This window comes from Quercus suber, unplaced genomic scaffold (genome assembly GCF_002906115.3).
Source record: "Quercus suber isolate HL8 unplaced genomic scaffold, Cork oak 2.0 scaffold_260, whole genome shotgun sequence".
Lineage (NCBI taxonomy): Eukaryota > Viridiplantae > Streptophyta > Magnoliopsida > Fagales > Fagaceae > Quercus > Quercus suber.
Genome location: NW_027069716.1, coordinates 44,909 through 69,932, shown reverse-complemented (window position 1 = coordinate 69,932; position 25,024 = coordinate 44,909). Strand labels below are relative to the sequence as shown.

The window sequence follows — 25,024 nt, the reverse complement described above, 5'->3', positions numbered from 1 at the left end:
AAGAAGAGTTTTGACAGCTCTATCTACTTCTAGTCTTCTCCTCCCTTTGGAATTTAATGCTCAAACATGTAACAACCTGACAAAGATAAGACCATATATCCTCATATCTTCAATTTCTCTCTTGCCACTCTCTATCCATCACAGCAAAGATATGGATTTGCTACACAAGTTCTTGAACATTGCAGTGCCTCTCTTGATGCTCATTGCATTCCCTTTTTTTATGCCCCCATTTCTTTTACTCAAGTTTGTTTCTTTCTTAAAAAGATCTATATATAGTGAGAAAGTGTCTGACAAAGTAGTACTCATCACTGGAGTATTTTCAAGAATTGGCAAGGTTTGTATCAATGTCACACCATCTAATCTTTGTAGACTTTTTACATGGCTATTTATATTATATAATTTAGGTTCCTTGACAGTATCTTTTGATATGGAATTTGTTATGATCATAATTGTTTATTTCAAGTGTTTAATTATTATTATTTTATTTATATCTGTTAGAATTGTTGTTGATATTGTGAATGAGAGAGGAGAAAGAAAACTGGGAAAAAAAAAAAAAAAGTGATTTGGCTTGACTGTTTACGTTGGCAATAGTGTATATATATAATCCTTTGTTAAGTCTAGAATAACTTAGATCGTAGTACTTGCATTACGAGTACTCGTGTGGGATTATGATTATTTTTATTTCTTTATTATAAGTACATTAACCTACAATGACTTTTAACACTTTGGACCATTTTATCTTTAACAACATCCATGAGGATATGGTAAACGAGATACTCCTTGACGAGGACATTGAGAGACAGATCCGTAGGTGTGAAGAAATAAGGAAGAAAGAAGAATAATCTGGAAGGGAAAAGAGATAAGAAACATTTGTGAATGAGAAAAAAGATAAAAAGGTGAAAACAAAAAACAGGTAAAGGTAAACTAATGTGGAACGGACAAAACAAGAGGACAAAACAAATAGGGAAAATTGTTCTATTAAAAAAAGGGAAAATTGTTTGGGGTTGGGTAAAGGCTGGGTTATAATATGTAATTAAATTTATACGATAGTATTTGGTTGATTCGCCCAATTATTTACCTATACATATAAATATTATTTTGTCTTTTTTATTAAAACTTAAATGCTTGTAATATTGACGGTAACCTCAAAATGATAACCAGTATTAATTGGTATTAAAATATTGTATTCTTCTAATTAAATTGGTATGGTCTTTGGTATGAAGTTGACTCCTTACTTATACCTCCACAAGGATATTTAGGTGGTTAGTTCATTGGTTTGGGGTATGACTCCTTACTTATTCTCAAGGTTTCGAAGTTGTCTAATGGGCAAGTAGTGTAATGGTTCAACCAAAGGCTTGGACACCTAGGACTATAAATGAACCAAGCAATTTGTAAACAGCTCGAGCTTAATTCAAGAAAATGTTTGTCTATGTTTGTTTGTTTAATAAACAATTCAAACTCCAACCCAAGTTTAAACTCAACTAATACACAAACCAAGCTGAAATATAATAATGGGTTTGTGATTAAGCTCGCAAACTGAGACACTTTATAACTGTATATAATATTTTTTTTTTTTATTAAGCTCATAAAACTAAGACACTTATAACTATATATAATATTATTTTTTATATGTGCACTTGTCTAAAAAAATACTTATATAGAATTGAGATTGAATTGTATAAATTTGTAAATTGGATATAATGTCAATTTATAATTTATAATTTATAATTTTTTATTGGAATAATTTATAGTTTATTGATGATATAAACTGTCCATTAGTAGTAAAAATTCATAGTTTTTTTTAGGGTTAAAATTTTTCTTATGGTTTTCTAGATATGGGAACATAATAATTTAATCAAATAATTCATAAACAAACTCAAGCTTGTTTGACAAAAAAAATTAATCAAGTTTAAATATGTAATTTTCTTTGATGATCTCGTATTCAAAATAAAATTAAATAAACATATCTAAACTTTTAATATTCAGGGATGCAAAATAAATGCATGGTTGTAAGCACAAAGCATACCATAAACTTCAAAAAAAAAAAAAAAAAAAATACCACAACATTTTCACAAGAAATTTATTTTTTTAGTTTGTAGCATGTTGCTTACGAGTATGCTAGGTGAGGTGCTCATTTAGCCCTTGCTGACATGAGAGATGATCATCTTCCAACTGTGGCAGATAAAGCCCAAGTACTAGGATCCCCAAAGGTTATTATGGTACGTACGGATGTTTCCAAAGTTGAAGAATACAAGCAGTTTGTTTATGAAACAGATAATCATTTTGGGCGATGTAAGTGTATGATGTGTTTTCTTTTTTCTATGGCTTTTCTGGAATTATTAATTTGGAATTAATATGTTGTGATTTCCAATTTGTGGGCTTTAATCTTTATGCAACAGTGTATCATTTGGTGAACAATGGTCGAGTAATAAGTAGTAGCTTTTTCATGGTTGCCTGCACCTAGGATGAGTTTCTACAATGTAAGTAATATGATATGCGGTTCCCAAAAATTTTCTATTACAAGCAGTGCAGGAATAGTAAGCTTCTTCGAGACATTATTGCGGGTTGAGGTTGGGCCTGAGATCAAAATTACAATTGCGACACCTGGTTTCATAGAGTCTGAAATGACCCAAGGCAAGTTCTTATTGAAGGAAGGCAAAATGGAAGTTGATAAAAGACTTGAGAGATGTAAGTTATTGGCTTTATTACTTATTTCCAAGAGAGTCAATACCGTATCGGTGGCTGTACCGATTTGGTCAGCGGTACGATATATTTCGGATACTGGTCAATACCGGTGTACCGTTTCGGGTTTACCGCTATTTTTTATATTGATGAATAAATAAATATATATATATATATATATTTGTATGTGTGTGTATATTATCATAAATATAAAAGTTTACCATAAAATATTTCCTCAATTTAGAACTAATTATTCATGGTTTTAGACTTTAGTATCAATTAAAAGGAAAAAAAAAAAAAAAACACAATATAAAAAATAGAAAGCTTAAAAGTTACCATTGTATGCTAAGAAAACAAATAATACTAATAAGTTAATGCAAATAAGTTACCATTCTGCCCCAACAAAAATTCAAAAATTGCAAAAAAAATAAAATAAAATAAAACTTTTTCTGTAACGCCCAGTATCGGCGGGTATTGCCCGAAATTGGCCGGTATGGCCGGTATTTTTTCCGGTGCAAAACAAGAGGGTTACATGTACCGGTATGCTTGCCGGTATGGTATGGAATCGACTGCCTTGCTTATTCCCCTCTCACCATGTCACATAATTGGCTTTGTTTTTTTGCGGTAATATTACACTATTTGATAACTTAACTTGGAATAGTATTTTCAAAATCTCAGCATTATATACTTTTATTGCTCTTAACCCATTTGTCCAAATTTCATGTTAATTGAAAGTTATTTACTATTTAATCAATAAACTTGTATGTTTAATATGTTATACATAATTAAATTTTTTTTTTAATTTAAACATTTTATGGAGGAAAGAGCAATTAAAACCTGATCATCTTAATATTTCTTACTTTAAGAGTATAAAAGGCGCGATGTAATTAATCCAATATTGTAATTGTCAAAAAACATCATCCAAAATAATGTAATATTGACAAAAATTACATTAGAAATATATTGAACCTAACCCAAATAGTGGTGCAGGTTTCTACATGTGCTCAATGATTTATCTATAGCATGCCATCTGAATAATTGGCAATGCTTTATGAGTAGGTACAAGTAAGCACGATTCCAGTTGGGACAGTACGAGGGTGTGCAAAGGCGATAGTGAATGGTGCTTGCAAGGGAGAGAGGCACTTAACAGAGCTAGTTTGGTTCAGGGTCATGGGTCACCTATTTCTTTTTGCGTCTTCAAATTAAGGGAGGGAAAAAACAAAGACACTCTTTGTAAGAACTTTATGTTAGGTATATTATCTATGTGTCTAGAGCAGGCTTTACTATAAATGCAACAGATGCAATTGTCTAAAGCTCCCAAATAAAAGAATGTTTCTACTTGTAAAAAAAAATTATATATATATGTAGGGTCAGTTTTTGTAGCCCAAAAGATATGGGTTCCCCCAGGCCCAACGAACCCATAACAATGAATTTGTAGAGAGTGGGTTGAAGGTTTAGGCGCTCACCGGCGTTCATGAAGCATAAAATACTCTCTTCTTTTATTGAAAGATACTAAGACCAATTTACAACTGGGGGATGCTCCTCGGACCATGGCCGATGAGGTTTTTCCTCCCCCCCTCCCCCCAAAAACTCTCTCTTACACTTTGCTCTCCTTTCTTATATATCCCTCTTTTTCTCCTCCTGTTGATCATCTATGGGCCTCCCTTCTGACCGTCTGTCCCGTCAAAGGTCATATCCGTGCTCAGGGGGCTCACCCTGATCGATGTTGCCCTGTCAAGGGGTTACATTCCCATTAATGCGGCCAGAAGGGTTAGGTGAGCGTATTCAATGCCGAGGTGACAGTTCGCCTAGGGCTTGCCCCTTCTCCGTACTTATGTTGCCAACGCGTGGCACTGGGCCCTCTCCTCCTCGGATATTCCAGGAGTCCTTTGGTAGGGTGGTCCTCGTGTTTTTTCGAGGTCTTGGACGCCCGAGGACAGGGTCATCCTCAGACCCATCATGCATCCTCGGTGTGGGCCATTTGGGCCTGGCTTGGAGTGGGCCAAGGCTACCCGATTTTCTGGCCCCACAATACATATATACACACACATATAATATATTTATCTATATGTTTTAAATAAGATTTTTTCACAATTTTCAACTACTAATTTGATTTACTATGCTTTTCGAGAACAATAAATATTTTGGAAGTATAAGTTGTGAAAAAAATGATATTCCTACTATTAGGTTTTAGATCCCTGTAAACTAGATTGTTTAACCTAATTAATTAACCAAATGAATACTCAGGTTTATTATTCAAATTTAGGTTAAAACAATAAAGTCATATCATGTAAAGTAGCGGAAAATAAAGAACACAATGATATGATTACCTAGAAAAACCAAATCGGTAAAAAACCTAAAGAGGATTTAACCTAACTATCCTCAAGGTAAAAAGAAAATCCACTATAGAGAATCGAAGTTTATAATAAGACTTAGACCACTAACATCCTATTGCTACTACATGTGGAACTTACTAACATGACCACGTGCAAGCTCCGAATCCACGGACTCATTTTCTATTAGGCCTTTACAACACAAGCACCCACACCTGTATAAAAAAAATAAAAAAAAAAAAAAAAAAAAAAACCCATAAACTCTCATGTTTGTGACTCCAAGACCACTCTTGAATGTTTAGATCATCAATGCTTTTGATGACTAGAGAATGTAGCAACTTCTATAACACCGAATCATGAGATTCTTCAGGGAATAACACTAGTAGAAGACATGAGAGAGCTTTTTGGGTATAAAACCCTAGATCTACAAAAGAGGCACACTCTTCTCTCTCTGAAATGCCTTATAAAAACGTGCTTAGGGTTTCTTTTATATATTAGTAGTTTTTTACTTGAATCTCAATACGTTTAAGTAAAGTTTGGGCTGAAATAGAATTCTGCAAATACGTGTTTTGATCTATCGAGCCTATTTTTCGATCGATTGAACCAGGTAGTTTTTGAACTCTTCTTTCTGCAGCTTGTATATTCTTGAATCTTAACTTGTATTACCTTGAGCATTGTCTAATAATACCAATAGACTCTAAAATCTATATCTAGACAAGTTTGTATTCACAATTTTGTTTTAAACTTTTAGAACCTAACACCTACTATTCATGGAAATATTTTGGAATGTACAATTTCAAATTGTGACTAGTTTATGCAACAGTGGATCATTTGGTGAACAACGCTGGAGTAGTAAGAGTGGACCTTTTTGAAGACTCATCTGACATTGCTTCCATTATGGTAATAATACCAACGTGTCTTGCCCCACTTTCTCTGTAACTATATTAGATTATAGTGAAGAAAAAAATCTAGCATATTCAATCGTTCTTCATTGCTTATTTTTCATTCAAGTCTATAATATATAATCCCAATTTTTTGTTAAGTTTTGAGTTTCAAACTTGCATTAACAGACTCCAGTTTTATATAATTTAGGACATAAATTTCTGGGGTTCAGTGTACAGCACCCATTATGCAGTTCCACACCTAAGAAAAAGCAAAGGAAAGATTGTTGTAATTTCTTCAGTTGCAGCATGGTTCTGTACTCCGAGATTAAGCTTCTACAATGTAAGAACTACGTACAAAACCTCCTTGGCATGCCTTAGTAGTTGCTCACTTCGAGATTTTCTTTTACTTATGAATCAATGATGTCTTCAGGCAAGCAAGGCAGCCCAAAAATGCTTTTTTGAGTCAGTGAGAGCTGAGTTTGGTCCAGACATTGGAATAACCATTGTAACTCCTGGAGTAACTGAGTCAGAAATGACTCAAGGCCAATTTTTACCAAAGGTATATTGAGAATTAAAAGAAACGAAACTTGAAAATTAATCCTTTACCAATCCTGTTTAGGACTTTAAGTTGCATTTAAATTATTTAATCTTCTACATTTTATAAAATCCAAACCATCTATTTTCACCTAATTCTGGCAAGACACCATTTTGTCAGCAACATGTCTTGTCCAATCAGCAGAGTACATTGAATTTAAATCTTGTGCAGTAGATCACGGATTAAATATAACTTCAACCCTATTAAAAAATATCATATTCATTCCCATTAAAAAAAAAAAAATCATATTCATCAGTTTACACACAAAACTCTCACTTCTTTTAAGGTTTAAAAAATGTCATGATAACCAGCTTCACTTTCAATTATTTTTTTTAGAGAGACTAATTTCGGAGCTCAAACTCGTTGCTTTTGGTGTAATGCATTTGCTATCACACCAAAGCTCAACCTGTAACCTCATTTATACATGGGCAAAACTTAAATATAATACATCTTAGAGGTACTCCTTTTAAATTGTTGTCACCTGTATAGTTTAATAACTTTAGCTAACGTTTGTCAACACTATCTCATTCTCCCCCCCCCCCCCTTTTTATTTTTTCTTTTCCTCCTATTCATCAAATCTCTTAGACTCTCACACCAGATAGCTAAAGATGATCAATCTAAGGAAATTTTTGATGACCAAAGGCACATGCATTCAAGGGATGCATTACCTAATTTCATTTTTCTAGATGGGGTAAGTGAGTTTGCAGATCTACAGGGGAGTGCCTTATAGGTAGGGGGAAAAAAAGATTTCTTAGAGCATTAGCATTGGGGAATGCTAATGCCAAATTTAAGGGAAATTTGAAATTTTAAGCTCCAAAACCATCTGCATTGGGGAATGCTAAACAGCAGTATTGCAAATTTTTTTGCAATACTGCTACAGTGCAATTCTAAACATAGAATTGCACTGTAGCAAGTATTATAAAAAAATAATAATATTTTATTTGAAAGAAAGCTGAAAATGAGAGAGGAGAGAGATGGGAGAAAAGATACAATTTTGAGATATATTATTTTATTATGTAGATATATTATTTTAATGAGTAAAAGAGGGAAATAAAAGTTTGGGATGTGGAAGTATTGTAAAATGGTATGGTATAATGATAAAGTGGCTTTTTAGAATTATAAAATAGAATAGCATTAAAATTTTCCAATGCTAATGCTGCTTTTGATTTTCTTTCAAAGCCAAATCTTGACACCGAATCTCTAGATTGGGATTGCTGCGTGGAGTTTGGCAGGGAAGTGGTTGTTGGGTTTGGGTAGGAGTATGGGTTTGCGATGGTTTTATTTGGGTGAATACGAATTGGATTTCAACGTTAACATCAACACTCAACTTCAAACCAGTTTTTTTTTTCCCCATTTTTTTGTTTGGTAATTGATAAATATTGAAACATCAAATAAAATGGAGGAAGGAAGAAATCTGGTTACTGGGTGAGAAGTTTGAAGCTCTCAGATTTTCTCTCGGGCTAAGAGAAAACAAAGGAGATGGTGTTTTAATGTCAATTAGTGGAGTTATTAAATTAGACTGTAATTTATAAGAGATTTCTAAGGAATTGTATCTAAGGAATTATATCTAAATTTTGCCATATATATATAAGACCCTGTGGCCTGGGTACAAAACTTTACATAGTCCTCTATATTGAACGAGAACCTTACCTTGTAATAATCCCTACTACATATAATGAAAAATGCTAAAAATTACAAATTTACTTTAAAATACTGATAAATGAACATGACGATGAATATGAACGATATCATTTAAATAATATTATAGTAAATATCTTATTAACTTGTTTTTTTATAAGACTTACATAATAAAATTTATAATATTTCTAACATAGCTTTTTTTTTTTTTTTTTTTTTTTTTTTCTAGTCTCTCAAAACAAAAATGTTTTTTTTTTTTTTTTTTCTTTTCTGAATGGTGATACTTGCTTAGATTGAAATGCCATGGATGCCAGTTGAGTCAACAGAGAGGTGTGCCAAAGCAATTGTGGACAGCACTTGCAAAGGAGACATGTACTTGACTAAGCCATCTTGGATGAGGGTCGGATTCTGGATGAGGGTCTTATGTCCTGAAGTTTTTGAGTGGTGTTTGCACTCAATGTTAGTGAAACGCCCATGCAGTACTCGTCAAAACGAGGACCGCTAGCTGAAACATTAGCGTTTTATTAAGCCAATAAATTCTAAGCAGAATTAATGGAGAGCTCGCTATGATTTAGATTGAAAGGCTTTATTATTATTTGTGCAAGTTAATAAAAACTATATTGTACTATATAAAGAGATTTATTATTATGTTCAGAGCAGAATTTGTTTTTCTTTTCTTGGGATAAATTTTCATCTCAAAATTAAAATATCATTTTGATATATTAAATAAATACCTGGGCATGAAGTACATAACGTTGTTGGAAATCATCACACCAAATTAGATGAGTTGTTGGTTGTTGACAGTTATACTATAACAAACAAGATATATCCACCATATCATTTCACCAAAAATTAGATGTGTTATTTAGTTTTTTCTTGTGTATGTTGATTGTGATGAATGTTTAACCTATATCTGAATAAGTAAGCTAAATAACAACTTAACAAATAAATTAAGTTAAACATATTGTGTTTTTCAGAGATCTGAAACTTAACAAGATACATAACCAAATACATAATTGATCATGTTCTCAAAAAATAATAATAATAATAATAATAATAATTGATCAATGAGTTGTTGGTTGTTGACAATTATAGCTGTTCACTAGCTACCACACCAACCAAGATCCACCGTATCCTTTCACTATAAAAATGCCTTAAACCTAATTGTTCTATTTGGAGTTTGGAATAAAGACTATAAACAACTTTTTATTCCTATATATAGGCTTCGTACTTTTTTTTCTTTTTTTCCTGCAAAATAATTACGTAAATCTTTCGTTGAAATATATTTTTCCTTCCTAAAATTTAAAAATGAGTAATCCAGTATTTGAAAATAAATACTAATTCCCCACTTCTCTTGGTAATATATGGAGTTTAATAAATTTTTGAGTGCTCTATCTAGTACTGGTGCTGGTGGTAGTTCCCCCCCCCCCCAATTTATTTTATTAGGGGGCCAGGAAATTTAAGGCTCAAACATGTAACAACATGACAAAGATAAGACCATCCGATCCTCATATCTTCAATTTCTCTCTTGCCACTCTCTGTTCATCACAGCAAAGCTATGGATTTGCTACACAAGTTCTTGAACATTGCAGTGCCTCTCTTGATGCTCATTGCATTCCCTTTTTTTATGCCACCATTTCTTTTACTCAAGTTTCTTTCTTTCTTAAAAAGATCCATATATAGTGAGAAAGTGTCTGGCAAAGTAGTACTCATCACTGGAGTATCTTTAGAAATTGGCAAGGTTTGTATCAATGTCACACCATCTAATCTTTGTAGACTTCTTACATGGGCTATTTATATTATATAATTTAGGTTCCTTGACAGTATCTTTTGATATGGAGTTTGTTATGATCATAATTGTTTATTTCAAGTGTTTAATTATTATTATTATTTTATTTATATCTATTAGAATTGTTGTTGATATCGTGAGTGAAAAAAAAAAAAAAAAAGGTGATTTGGCTCGACTGTTATATATATGTGTGTGTATAATCCTCTGTTAAGTCTAGAATAAACTTAGATCGTAGTACTTGCATTACGTGTAGGATTATGATTATTTTTATCTCTTTATAAGTACATTAACCTTGATGATGCCGGAAATCTCACCAGTGAGTTGCACGATGCTTGTATGCTCAAAATGACACCTGCACAACAAAAAAGAGAAGACCTAACAGAGAGCACCGGTGTGGTGCCGGCCAAATACCCTCCGAAGGTCAAGTTAGAACTTCTTTCAACTCTAGAGTGCTAGAGAGGGGTTAATTATGCCTACCTTGATTTGTGAGGTATTGGGGTTTATAGTAGTCGAGGATTGACCTTTTTCCTTGGAGCAGAAGTCTTTTCCTTATAGGACTCCTCATTAGCGTAGATTGCGGGATCCTTTCCTTATAGGACTCTGATACTGGGCGTGGAATACAAGCAACTTCCCTATTACCCATGCGTGGTGACCAAGTCATGGTTTTCATAGAACCGTCGGTCTTGAAACCGTCAGCTTGCATTCTCCCCTTCAGCCAAGTTGGCGTCAGTTCTTGCTACACTGAGTAGCCCAGGAGCTTCGAACTGCCGTCGTTAGACCTGGAGCCTTCAACCCATCGGTTTGTCTTGCTCCCGTCAGCATGCCTTCTTTCGTTACGTTAGCCCATAACGTCCGTCGTGACTGACCCGTCAGCCAAAGCAGGAGCTGACGGTTAAGCTCATGGTACCTGCTATAATTCTTCCATATCAGTTGCCCCCTACTCCATATCTCCGTCGGCTGTTCCTGACGGGTTATGGAGTTTTCATTCGTCACTACCTGTCACTTTGACCAGGAGAGAGAAAATAATTACAGCTGACACCCCAGTATTAAATGTTAGGACACGTGGCGTGCTCGGATTGGTTCCGTGTCTGAATGTGGGCGTCGCTTCGTCTTCCGTGCATTTTCTTATATATATATATATATATATATATATGTGGCCCACCTCTCCCTATTTTCACTATTTCACTCACTGATTCCTGGAGAGCACATCCGTCGCCTATATTCCGTCAATTCTACCAACATTCTTGTCGTCACTTCTTCAACTGTTACTCTCTGAAAACTTGTAAGTTTCCTTTCTTTCCTCGCATACTTTCAATTATCTTCTTTAAAGTGAGGTCGTCAACTTAGGTGCTTAGTTTACACCCGTCACTTGTAGGTAGATGTCGAGTGACGCGTCGAGTGACCAGTCGTCGGTCCGCGAAGGAGCGGGCTACGATGAGGTGTTTGGTTCAGGCTCAAGTAGTGAGTCTGAGAGTTCCTCCTGGTCGTCAAGAGGGAGACGTCAGCCCATGTTCCCGTCGAGGAAGTAGGGAGTCAGGGAAACGGCGGCCAGGAGGAGGAAGTAGGCGAAGAGGGTGAGGTTGGATTAGGAGAGGGGAACAGTGACGGGGATGAAGGCGACGAGGAGTCTTGTGAAGGGGATTCTGAAGGTCCTGGAGGTAGTCGTCCTTTCATCCTTCCCAAGGACTGGGCTGTGAATAAATTCCTTCCAAAAATGACACTTAAAATTTTCAACGAATTACGTACCCGTTTCCAAATCTCTGACCATATTCCTGTCCGTCTACCTATGGAGGGTGAGAAATGCTATACGGGAAGAACTGCAGACATTGGCATGTATGATGCCATGTTTGCTGCCGGGTTGAGACTGCCTCTGACGGCTTTACACCGTCAGCTGGCTGATTTTCTTGGTATATCCGTCAGTCAGATTGCTCCAAACTCGTGGAGAATTTTTATTAGTGCTGAGGTGCTGTGGGGTCGTCTAAGTGGAGGCCACCGTCAGCTTTCCTTGGATGAATTTTTCTACTGCTACAGACCTCGGCACCTTTCGTCTTCAAAAGGGATGTATCATTTTGCCGTCAGGGAGAAGGAGTTAAGGCTGGTGTTTGAGATGCCGGATTCTAATAGAGCCTGGAAGAGTAGGTTCTTTTTTGTTGAGGGGACGGATTGGGTGTGCCGTCAGGACGAGTGGGAAACGATTCCCTTTGGTTGTTTTGACAACACTTGGGGGTTTGTTAAGGAGTCAGGTTTTAGTCGTCACCTTTTATCCTCGTCAGTTTGCCACATTTCACTTTTCTTTTGAAAAGATACTAACGCAGCCAAGTTGTTTTTTCAGCTTTCGCTCGTCCATCAATAACTGACGAGCAAGAGGATTTCATCCGTCGGGTTCTGGGGATACCCATAGAAGAGCGATCGTGCCGGGACTTGATTACCCTCGACACTCTTTATACATACTGTGGGGGTCCCGAACCAACGCCCGAGGCTCGTAGGTTGGAAGAGTTTGCCCGTCACCGTGAGTCTTTACCTATCCGTCAGTTTTTATACTTCTAGTCGTCGGCTTTCCTTATGTTTGTTTTTTGTTTGTCTTTGTTGCAGAAATGGATGTTGCTAAGGAGCGGATCAGGGCCGCCGCTGCCCGTCAGCGGGAGGAGAAGAAGGCGAAGGGAGAGACGACGTCTACGTCTGCCCCCAAGACCGTCGCCAAGGGCTCCCAGAAGAGGAAATCTGACGGAGTGGTCATTCGTCCGTCGAAGAGACCAACCGTCACTCCCGTGAAGTCGCCCCCCACGTCGGGCCATGGAGCTGGGAAAGGTGTCATGACCTCTTCTGGTCCCGTCCTGCAGGGACCTCAGAGCTTGCTGACGCACAAGGATTTCGCCGTCGAGGCCGTCGGAGCACTCATAAGGCCGACGGATATGGATCCTTGTGCTCAGCTAGGGACGGAAGAGCTGGGGTCGTCGGCTTTGTTCGACCTCTCGCGGGTAAGCCGTCAGTTTTACCTTTTTCTCTTTGACTTACGTACCCAACCTTTTTCCTCTTGATAGCTGACGGTTATGTCTTTTTCCAGGCCTTGGTCCGTGTGAAGGCGCTGCAGGAGCGATGCGTGGCCAAGGAGGGGGTCGTCGCTCGTGTTAACAAGCATAACGCCAACATGCGAGACCAGCAGGCTCAGTATAAGGAGGCGGTGCGCTTACTTAACGTTGAGCTGAAAGATGTGAAGGTGGAGCTGGAAGAGGCGAGGCGTCAGAGGATCGAGCTAGCAGGAGAGCTGACGACCCTTCGTGGTCAGTTGGAGACGGCAGGGGCTGACGCCGTTGAGAACTTCAAAGCGTCAGACTCCTTCGTCGATTCCTGTGGCGCTTATTATGGCACGGGATTCGACGACTGTCTCAAACAGGTGGCGTCAGCTTTCCCTGAGTTGGATCTATCTGGGATTACTCTGGACGACGCTCAGCCCATGACGCCTGCTACTGATGCCGTCACTGCTGGTGCTGACGACGTGGTTGATTCTCCCCTTCATGGAGGTGGTGGAGTTGTCCTGGCCCAGCCTGCTGCGAACCCTCCAACAGATGCCGCGACCCCTCCTGTGGTGCTACTTGACGGAGAGGACCCTTCTGCTGTGTAAAATTTTTTAAGTGACGGGTTTTTTTTTTATTTTTGTAGCTTCATCATCATTTTATTCTTTTTCTTCAAGTTATGTAGCAAACAATTTTATTAAGTGCCCCTTGGGCCTCAATATGTAATATTTTGACAGCCTTTTACATGCCTTTTTGGGCTTTGATTTATTTATAACGCCGTCGCTTCCGGCTATGTAGTTATTTTTACTTGGTTTGTTAAAGTTGTGTTTTGATTTGAAAGCATGAAATCAGGATTGTGGCCTTTTAGGGTACCGTCAGCTTTTATAAACCGTCGGTTTCGTTTACCTAATAAATCCGTCAGTTCTTTGCTTTAATGATTGTAGAAAATCTTGTTACCTTGTGATAAGGTCGTCTGCCTTATGGACTTGTCTATTTGTGGGCTAATAGATTCAGCCTTTTTAAGACCGTCAGTCTAAAGGCTGACGTTATTGGTTTATGGACTCCGTCAGTCTTTTCTTAGACCGTCAATTTTGTCGCTTAGCCCATTTTGTGGATTTGATTTCTTTGTACCGTCGGTTTAATCACTTAGTCCTTTAATTTTGATTGAGTGCTGAGGTGATTGTGGTCTTGACAATATTTAGTCTTTTAGACCGTCAGCTTGAGAGCTGAAATGACTGGACTTGGCCAGTCTTTTAAACCGTCAGCTTAAGAGCTGAGATGATTGTGGACTTGGCCAGTTTTTTTTAAACCGTCAGCTTGAGAGCTGAGATGGTTGTGGACTTGGCCAACCTCTTTTAAACCGTCACCTTGAGAGCTGAGATGACTGGACTTGGCCAGTCTCTTTTAAACCGTCAGCTTGAGAGCTGAGATGGTTGTGGACTTGGCCAATCTCTTTTAAACCGTCAGTTTTTTGATCCCGTCCACTTTGTGGACGGTCAATTTGTCAATCTTTAATGTCCTCATATTTGTAAGTAGAAACTTCAGTAGTTCTAAGTAAATTCCTCTTATTGCCATGCATCTATATAAAAAGTAATTTGAAAACAAAATCTGCCCATTTCGGGCTTATTGTAGCAAATACTTAAGTAGGAAAAGAAAAACTGCCCTTTGGGCTTATTGTAGTAAATATTTGAAAGGGTAATCCATAGGTCTTGGCGTCATTCCAAAAAATTTTTGCTTTATGTGGACGTCGCCCCTACTGGTAGTATTTCCGTAGGTGTTCAGCATTCCATGGATGTGGTAGCTTCCGTCCGTCCAGTGTCTCTAGATGGTAGGTTCCCTTCCTTTGCCATGCCGTAACTCGGTAGGGTCCTTCCCAATTTGGGCCGAGCTTTCCTTGGGTGGGGTCCCTTGCTGCGCCCATAACCTTTCTTAGAACGAGGTCCCCCACCTGGAAGTCTCTGTGTTTGACCTGGGAGTTGTAATGCTTGGCCATGCGGTCCTGGTACCGTGCAAGCCTTTGCTCTGCTGCCATCCTGACTTCGTCCACCAGATCAAGTTGCAGACGTATGGCCTCATCATTCCTCTTTTCGTCGTGGTTGTGCACCCTGTAGCTTGTAAGGCCGACTTCAGCTGGGATGACTGCTTCGTTCCCGTACGTTAGTCGGAATGGTGTCTCTCCTGTTGGTGTCCTTGCTGTTGTCCTGTAGGCCCATAGTATGCTCGGCAACTCTTCAGCCCATATGCCCTTTGCCCCCTCAAGCCGGGTCTTGATAATTTTTAGCAAGGACCGGTTTGTAACTTCGACCTGTCCATTGGCTTGGGGTTGGGCGGGGGAGGAGTAGTGGTTCCGTACCCCTAGCTGCGAGCAGAAGTCCCTGAAGGAGTTGTTGTCGAATTGCTTCCCGTTGTCCGAGACTAAGATCCTTGGAATGCCAAACCTGCATATGATGCATCGCCAAACGAAGCTCCGTACGTTCTTTTCTGTAATGGTGGCCAAGGCTTCAGCTTCCACCCACTTCGTAAAGTAGTCAATGCCGACAATTAAAAATTTCAGTTGCCGCATCGCCGTAGGGAACGGCCCCATGATGTCCAACCCCCACTGAGCGAATGGCCACGGTGCCGTCATCGGGGTGAGATCTTCGGGTGGTTGTCTGATGACGTTGCTGAATCTTTGGCATTTGTCGCAGGCCTTCACATAAGCCTCGGCATCCTTCTGCATTGTTGGCCAAAAGTACCCAGTTCGTACTAGCTTGTGCACTAGCGATCTTGATCCTGAGTGGTTTCCGCAGATTCCTTCGTGCACTTCTCTCATGACGTAATCTGCTTCTTCAGGACCTAGGCATCGTAGGTAGGGGCGGGAGAAACCTCTCTTATACAAAACATCTCTTATCAGCACGAACCTTGCTGCTTGAACCTTCAGTTTTCTTGCCGCCTCCTTATCATTCGGCAACACGCCGTTCTTCAGGAAGGAGGTTAACGGCGTGGTCCAATCATTTTGGGGGTTGAGCTCCTGTACGTCGACAGCATTTATGAGTGGAGAGAGCTGCGTGAAGGAGAGTGTATTACCAATGGTGGCCATGTGTACGGCTGAGGCGGCTTTGGCCAAGCGGTCGGCTTGTTCGTTTTCTCCCCGGGGGATCTGTATAATTTTGACCTTCAGCTCGTTCATCCTCCTTCTTGCTTGGTCTAGATACTTCTTCATTCTTTCACCTTTGCATTCATATTCCCCACTTATCTGGTTGACTATGACCTGAGAGTCACAGTAAACGACCACTTTTTCGGCTCCCGCTGCTTTTACGAGGTCAAGCCCTGCTATCAAAGCTTCGTACTCCGCCTCGTTATTGGTGGTAGGGAATTCAAGGCGGACCATACACTCTACCGCATCTCCTTCGGGTGACTGTAGTACGACGCCAGCTCCGCCTGCCTGCCTGTTGGAGGATCCGTCTACATGTATGCTCCATTGCGGGGATTCTTCTGCCCCCCTATCCTCACCATTCGTGAATTCTGCTATGAAATCTGCAACGACCTGCCCCTTAACAGCAGTCCGCGGGCGATATTGGATGTCAAATTCGCTTAATTCTATGGCCCAAAGTGCCAAGCGCCCGGCAGCTTCTGGGTTGCTCATTGCCCGTCGCAAAGGCTTGTCAGTTAAGACAACAATCGTGTGGGCTTGAAAGTACGGCTTCAGTTTGCGTGCTGCCGTAACCAGAGCGAAAGCGAGTTTTTCCATGGGTGGATATCTTTCTTCAGCTCCTCGTAGCGCCCGGCTAGTGTAATACACAGGTTTCTGCACCTTTTCTTCTTCTCTAATCAAGGCGGCACTGACGGCGGCTGGGGAGACAGCGAGATAGAGAAAGAGTTCTTCTCCTGGTTGCGAGGGACTCAGCAGTGGTGGGGAAGAGAGGTAAGCCCTTAACTCCTCAAACGCTTGTTGGCATTCAGTGGTCCACTCGAAAGACCTTTTTAGCGTGCGAAAGAAGGGTAAGCATTTGTCTGTTGCCCTGGAGACGAACCTGTTTAGCGCTGCTATCTTCCCGTTGAGGCTCTGTACTTCCTTCACATTCCTCGGGGGTGCCATCTCCATTATAGCCCGAATTTTTTCTGGATTGGCCTCGATGCCTCTCTGGGAAACCATGAATCCTAAGAATTTTCCTGCCGTCACCCCAAAGGCGCACTTCCCTGGATTAAGCTTCATGTTGTAAGAGCGAAGGGTGTCAAACGTTTCCCTGAGGTCTTCTAAATGATCTTCTTCCCTTCGACTTTTAACCAGCATATCATCTACATATACCTGGACGTTCCTCCCGATCTGCCACGCGAACATCTTGTTCATAAGCCTTTGATATGTTGCGCCCGCATTTTTTAGACCGAACGACATTACCTTGTAGCAGAATAGGCCTTGGCTGGTTACGAAGGAAGTTTTTTCTTGATCATCAGTGTGCATCTTGATTTGGTTGTAGCCGGAGAAAGCGTCCATGAAGCTTAACAGCTGGTGCTGAGCGGTAGAGTCTACTAGAGTGTCGACTCTCGGGAGAAGGTAGCTGTCTTTGGGGCATGCCTTGTTTAGATCGGTGAAGTCTACACACATCCTCCATTTTTCGGAAGCTTTCTTGACCATTACTACGTTCGCTAGCCAGTCGGGGTAGTAGACTTCCCTAATGAAATTTGCCTCTCGTAGCTTGCAGACTTCTTCGGCTATAGCTTGATCCCATTCTGGGGCGAAGACCCGCTTCTTCTGCCGGACGAGCGGAAAGGATGGTGATACATTCAGCCTATGCACCATGACGGAAGGGTCTATTCCTGGCATGTACTCGTGACTCCAGGCGAATACGTCCTGATTTTCTTTGAGGAATGCTGTAAGTGTTTGCCGGATTGCGGGACTCGCAAGGGTTCCAATCCTTGTTATCTGACTAGGCATAGAGTCATCTAGGGGTATCTCTTCAAGCTTCTCGACTGGCTCCGTCGCGCTCCGGTGCTCTTCTATGCTCATGGTTTGGAGGTGGTCATCCATTTCCATCATGGCTACGTAGCATTCGCGTGCGGCAATTTGATTTCCACGTAGTTCTCCGACTCCGTATTCCGTTGGGAACTTGATCATTAAATGATAAGTTGAAGTCGCCGCCCTTCATGCATTGAGGGTAGGTCGCCCTAGGATAGCATTATAGGCGGACGAATGATCAACCACGAGGAACGTTACGGCCTTTGTGATTTGCTGGGGGTAGTCGCCTGCTGTCACAGCCAACGTGACCGCGCTCAGCGGGAACACCTTTGCCCCTCCAAAACCGACAAGTGGGGCGTTCGTTGGAACCAGTCGTTCCCTGCTGATTTTCATCTGCTGGTATGCCGGGTAGTACAAGATGTCCGCCGAGCTGCCATTGTCGACCAACACTCGATGCAAGTTGTAGTCCCCAACCTGTAGGCTGACGACAAGCGCTTCGTCGTGCGGGTGGTGAAGGCGTTACGCGTCTTCTTCCGAGAACTCGATAATGGGGCTTTCCCTTCGGGCTACATTTTGCGCTGGACCTATCAACTGGACGTTTTGGACCATCCGGAGGTACATCTTTCGGGCCCTTTTGGACGGCCTAGTAGCCATCCCTCCTACAATCATTCGTATGTCACCAACGGGAGGTCTTGGACGGTCATTGTCTCGTCGGGGAGGGTGCTCCGGAGGTGCTGGATCCGTTCTTTCTTTGCTTACGAATTTCTGCAGTTTCCCTTGCCTTATAAGGGCTTCGATTTGCTGCTTCAAGTCGTAACAGTCGGCTGTGTCATGGCCGTGATCTCAATGAAAGCGGCAGTACTTGTCTCTGGAACGCCTATTAGGATCCCCCTTCAGCTTTCCGGGAAAGGTCAGAGCCCCTTCGTCCTTAATTTGCATTAGGACTTGATCTATTGGGGCAGTCAGCGGGGTGAAGCTTGTGAATCTCCCTCCCGGAGGTTTAGAACGCCTTTCGTCTCTTCGGTCTCCCGTTCTGGGCCTCTTTCTCCCTTGATCTGGTCGTGCATCTTCCTGCCTTTCCCTTTTTCTCGGCTTCTCTTCTCGGGCCTGCAACGTGTCCTCAGCATTCATATACTTAGTGGCCCTGTAAAGTACTTCCGACATGGTCTTCTGGTCGTTTTTGTATAGGGAGAACAAAAACTTGCCCTTCCGCAACCCATTTGTGAAGGCCGCTACAAGTATTTTGTCGTCGGCTTCGTCAACCGATAGCGCTTCCTTATTGAAACGTGTTATGTAAGATCGTAACGTCTCGTCTTCTCTCTGCTTGATACTCATCAGGCATGCCGTGGACTTCTTATACCTATGTCCCCCAATGAAGAGTGTAGTGAATTGGGCGCTTAGCTCCTTGAAGGTGCTGATAGAGTTGGGCGTCAGCCGGCTGAACCATATCCTTGCGGGGCCTTTGAGTGTTGTAGGGAAGGCCCGGCACATAATCTCATCTGCTACCCCCTGAAGATGCATCAGGGTTTTGAAAGTTTCCAGGTGATCCAGAGGATCCTTCACCCCGTCATAGCTATCTATATTCGGCATGCGGAACTTGTGGGGCAGGGGGAAGGAGTTCACGGCCACAGTGAAGGGCGAATCGGTACGATTGACCAGATCGTCAAGATCACTGGAGACTCACCCCTTGAGGGCGTTCATCATGACCTCCATCTGTTCCCTCATTGCCTGCATCTCGGCAGCAATATGTGGTGGAGTCGCATCCGTGAGGGATGGCATATTCACGTGCTGTCTCTCCAGCTTGCTTGGGGCGTGGCTGCCCTCAGGTCTCTCCTGATTCCTATTTGGAGCGCTAGTTCCTTCCTGATCTTCTGGTCGGTCATTTAGTGCTGCATTCTTCTGGCGCAGCTGTTCCTCCAAGTCGAGGTTCTGTTTGGTGAGGCGCTCCACGGCGGCACTGAGGGTTCGAACTTGTCTCTCAAGGGCAGTCGTGGGTTGTTCCTCTCCTTGTGCGTCATTAGTAGTCGCCATTGAGTGAGTGAGTACCATGCAACCCTTTAGTCTAGGAAACGATAGTATGGCTTAATTACGACGTCGTTGCGTTCCCCACAGACGGCGCCAACTGATGATGCTGGAAATCTCACCAGTGAGTTGCACGATACTTGTATGCTCAAAATGACACCTGCACGACAAAAAAGAGAAGACCTAACAGAGAGCACCGGTATGGTGCCGGCCAAATACCCTCCGAAGGTCAAGTTAGAACTTCTTTCAACTCTAGAGTGCTAGAGAGGGGTTAATTATGCCTACCTTGATTTGTGAGGGTATTGGGGCATTTATAGTAGTCGAGGATTGACCTTTTTCCTTGGAGCAGAAGTCTTTTCCTTACAGGACTCCTCATTAGCGTAGATTGCGGGATCCTTTCCTTATAGGACTCTGATACTGGGCGTGGAATACAAGCAACTTCCCTATTACCCATGCGTGGTGACCAAGTCATGGTTTTCATAGAACCATCGGCCTTGAAACCGTCAGCTTGCATTCTCCCCTTCAGCCAAGTTGGCGTCAGCTTCTTGCTACACTGAGTAGCCCAAGAGCTTCGAACTGCCGTCGGTTAGACCTGGAGCCTTCAGCCCATCGGTTTGTCTTGCTCCCATCAGCATGCCTTCTTTCGTTACGTTAGCCCATAACGTCCGTCGTGACTGACCCGTCAGCCAAAGCAAGAGCTGACGGGTTAAGCTCATGGTACCTGCTATAATTCTTCCATATCAAACCTACAATGACTTTTAATACTTTGGACTATTTTATATTTAACAACATTCATGAGGATATGGTAAATGACATACTCCTTGACGAGGACATTGAGAGACAGATCTGTAGATGTGAAGAAAGAAGGAAGAAAGAAGAATAATCTGGAAGGAAAAAGAGATAAGAAACATCTGTGAATGAGAAAAAAGGTGAACTCAAAAAAAGAAGGTAAAGATAAACTAATGTGGGGCGGACAAAACAAGAGAAGAAAAAAAAAAAAAAGGGAAAATCGTTTGGTCTTGGGTAATGGACTGGGTTATGGTATGCGTTTAAATTTATACAATAGTATTTGGTTGATTGGCCCAATTAATTACCTATATATATATATATATAATAAACAAGAGAATGTTTGTTTATGTTTGTTTGTTTAATAAACAAGTCAAACTCAAACCTACGTTTAGACTCGACTATTAAACAAACCAAACAGAAACATAATAATGTGTTTGTGATCAAACTCGTAAAAATGAAACACTATATAACTATATATAATATTATTTTTTATATGTGCACTAAAAAAAAATACTTATATAGAATTGAGATTGAATGGTATAAATTTATAAATTGGATATAATATCAAATTTTCATTTATAATTATTTATAGGAATAATTTATAGTTTATTGATAATATAAACTATCTATTAGTTGTAAAAATTCATATTTTTTAGAGGATTAAAAAAATTTTGTTATGATTTTCTATATATGGGAACATAATAATTTAATTAACTAATGAACAAAATCGAGCTTGTTTGGCCAAAAAAAAAAATTAAGTTTAAATATGTAATCTCGTTTGATGATCTCATATTCATAATAAAATTAAATAAACATGCTCGAAGTTTTAATATTCAACTTGACTCGAGTCATTTAGGGCCCTAGGGATGCAGCACTTCCTCATTCCAAAATATAAATACATGGTTGTAATCGCAAGGCATACCATAAGCTTTAAAAAAAAACATATAAATACCACAACATTTTCACATGATTTTTTTTTGTAACTTCGTAGCATGTTGCTTACGAGTATGCTAGGAGAGTTGCTCATTTAGCCCTTGTTGACATAAGAGATGATCGTCTTCTGACGGTGGCAGATAAAGCCAAGAATTAGGATCCCCAAAGGTTATTGTACGTGCAGGTGTTTCCAAGGTTGAAGAATGTAAGAATTTATTTATGAAGCAGTTCACCATTTTGGGCAATGTAAATGTATGACATGTTTTTGTTTTTCGATGGCTTTTGTGGATATATTAATTTGGAATTAATATGTTGCAATTTCTGATTTGTGGTCTTTATGCAACAGTGGATCATTTGGTGAACAATGCTAATAAGTGGTAGATTTTTCATGGTTGCCTGCACCTAGGATGAGTTTCTACAATGTAAGCAATATGATATACGGTCCCAATAATTTTTTAATACAGGTGGATTCTTATACTTTGTCACCTCAGGCAAGCAGTGCAGCAATAGTAAGCTTCTTCGAGACATTGCGTGTTGAGGTTGGGCCTGAGACCAAAATCACAATTGTAACACCTGGTTTCATAGAGTCTGAAATGACCCAAGGCAAGCTCTTATTGAGGGAAGGCAAAATGGAAGTTGAACAAGACTAGAGATGTAAGTTATTGGCTTTATTAGTTATTCCCCTCTCACCATGTCACATAATTAGCATACCCTTCTTAGGTGACAGGATAAAGTTCTATCTATGTAGTTTTTGTTTTTTTGATAATATTACGCCACTTGATAACTTAACCTAGACTAGTATTTTTAAAATCTCAACATTATATACTTTTTATTGTTCTTAACCTGTTTGCCCAAATTTCATATTTATCGAAAGTTATTTATTATTCAATTAATAAACTTGTATGATGTGTATAATTTTAAAAAAAAAATAGATTTAAACATTTTATGGAGGAAAGAGTAATTGAAACCTGATCATCTTAATATTTTGTTACATTAAGAGTATAAATGGTGATGTATTAATCCAATATTGTACTTGTCAAAAAACATCATCCAAAATGATGTAATATTAAAAAAAAAATTACATTAGGAATGTATTGAACCTAACCCAAAATATTGGTGCAGGTTTCTACAAGTAAGTACAAGTACGAGGGTGTGCTTTATGAGTAGGTACAAGTAAGTACGATTCCAGTTGGGACAGTACGAGGGTGTGCAAAGGCAATGGTGAATGGTGTTTGCAAGGGGGAGAGGTACTTGACAGAGCCAGCTTGGTTCAGGGTCACGGGTCACCTATTTTTGGAAGGTGTTTTTCCTGAGGTGATCGAGTGGAGTTATCGATTGATGCACATCAGAGGCCTGGGAGTTCACACAGGGAAGTACCCTAGCAAGAAGATATTGGATCTCTTGGGTGTCAAGAACATCATTTATCCATCTACAATCGACAACCTTGAGATTAAGACTGACTAAAATGAAGGTTGTTTTATGTTCTTTGAGGTTAAACACTTAAACCTAGTTATATGATCTCTTTACTTACGTGTGTTTTATCATCTGTGTGCTAATAGGCTGTAACTTGTGTGTAGTAACACACCCCCACCCCCGCGCGTTTTGTTTTGTTTTGTTTTTGAGTCTTCAAATTAAGGGAGGGGAAAAAAAAGACACTCCTTGTAAGGACTTTATATTATGTATATTATCTATATGTCTAGGGCGGGCTCAACTATAGATGCAACTGATGCAATTGCCTAAGGCCCCAAATAAAAAAATCTCCCCACTTGTATCAAAAAATAAAAAATAAAATTTACACACACACATAATATATTTATCAATATATCTTAATTAAGATTTTTTTTGTTAATCCATTTATTGGTCAATAGAATGCATCAAATCATAGTTAAGTTTTGCGTTGATTTCTTCTCTTTATTTTTCAGTAATGTTGCTAAGATTTGAAATTCATGACACTTTGTCCCGATTTGGACTTTGAATGGCTGAGTTTATATACCTTTGAAGAGTTATTCGGGTTTCACGGTTATCTTTTAGAGTCTCTGGTGCGACCTGAGTGAAAATTTGTGAGTATGTGCTTATTTTCAGTGATTTGTTCTTTGTCAGTAGTAGAATTCTATATTTTATAATAAACTGTTCAGAAAAAATTCTTTATAATAGTGAATAAATTTCAGCAAGCACAACGAAAGCACAACTACACAATAACACAAAGATTTACGTGGAAATCCTATCTTCTTGAAGGAAAAAATCATGGGACAAACTCCGAATAATTTCATTATATTAAATAGAGATTACAACACTTAGAGATACAATTTAAATAAAGAAAAACTCTCTTTTTCTTTTTACTCACTGCTCTCTTTTTCACTGTATATTTTCTCACCCTCTCTCTATTTTTCTCTTCTTTTTTGCGTGCTCTTACTCACACATCAGTCCTCACACTTTTGGGACTTCACTTCTTTTTTCCTCTCTGCCCAAACGGCCGAATGGCCTTTGCCATTTATTTCTACCTTTTCTTCTTTTCTTCCTTTCACACTCTTCTCATCAAATCACAATCAATGCAAGCCACTTAGTTTGACTTTACTTCAACCAAATCTCTTTTCTTCTCTGCCATGACGGAATGGTACTCTTGCATTTTGCTTCTTTCTTTTCTTTTGTCTTCAGCGTGTCCAACACACTAAGCCAACCAACCATGCTGAATTTTGTACATAATGAAGAAAAGAAAAGAAACATGAAGACATGCTCATTAAATGAGCATGTCCATTCCGTGGGCTGGATTTATGGAGCAGTGCACCCAACATGATTGGCCATTTTCTCTAAGCAAATCCCAAATTATCAGCTTTATAAAGTTTCCTGATCGTTCTTGATTTTGGGGTTGGACAATAGAATAGTAGCTGTTGCTGCAATCCAAATCGAAAGGTATTGTCCAATTTGCAGATTTCATTGGTGCCAATGAGGTACTTGATTTTCACGGGGCTTATGTATATCTTATCACTCAATTAATAAGTATTCATTCTTTTCTAGTGGGATGTCTCTATCGCCATTACTCATTATTCATCTCACACACACTCATTCTTTCAAATTATTCAAACCCCAAAATGTTGCTTAACCCGATTGAACTAATAATTATTGATAACCCCTTCAATAAGATTGTTTTTATTTGCTTTTGTTGGTGTAGAATTCTTACATTGGCGTCTACTTTGGGTTAAATATGGTAAACGGATTAAAAAAAATCATTGTGACTTCTTCCTCTAATAGTTGGTTGAAATGTTTCAGCAAACTTTGTATTAGCTTCGTATTTAAAACTCGGTTACTTGTTGCATTACGTGATTCCAGATAATCTATTATGATCAAACCAGAGAGGACTAACTGTAGATGTTTGTTTCTTACTGACTAAAACAAAATGGCCTATCAGACC

At 39.7% G+C, this 25,024-nt stretch overlaps 2 pseudogenes; both read left to right on the top strand.

Annotated features, from left to right (window-relative positions):
- Positions 1 to 120: 120 nt before the first annotated feature.
- On the top strand, positions 121 to 8,637 carry LOC112025154 (11-beta-hydroxysteroid dehydrogenase A-like; annotated as a pseudogene).
- Positions 8,638 to 9,690: 1,053 nt separating this feature from the next.
- LOC136070794 (11-beta-hydroxysteroid dehydrogenase 1A-like) lies at positions 9,691 to 23,079 on the top strand (annotated as a pseudogene).
- Positions 23,080 to 25,024: the final 1,945 nt, after the last annotated feature.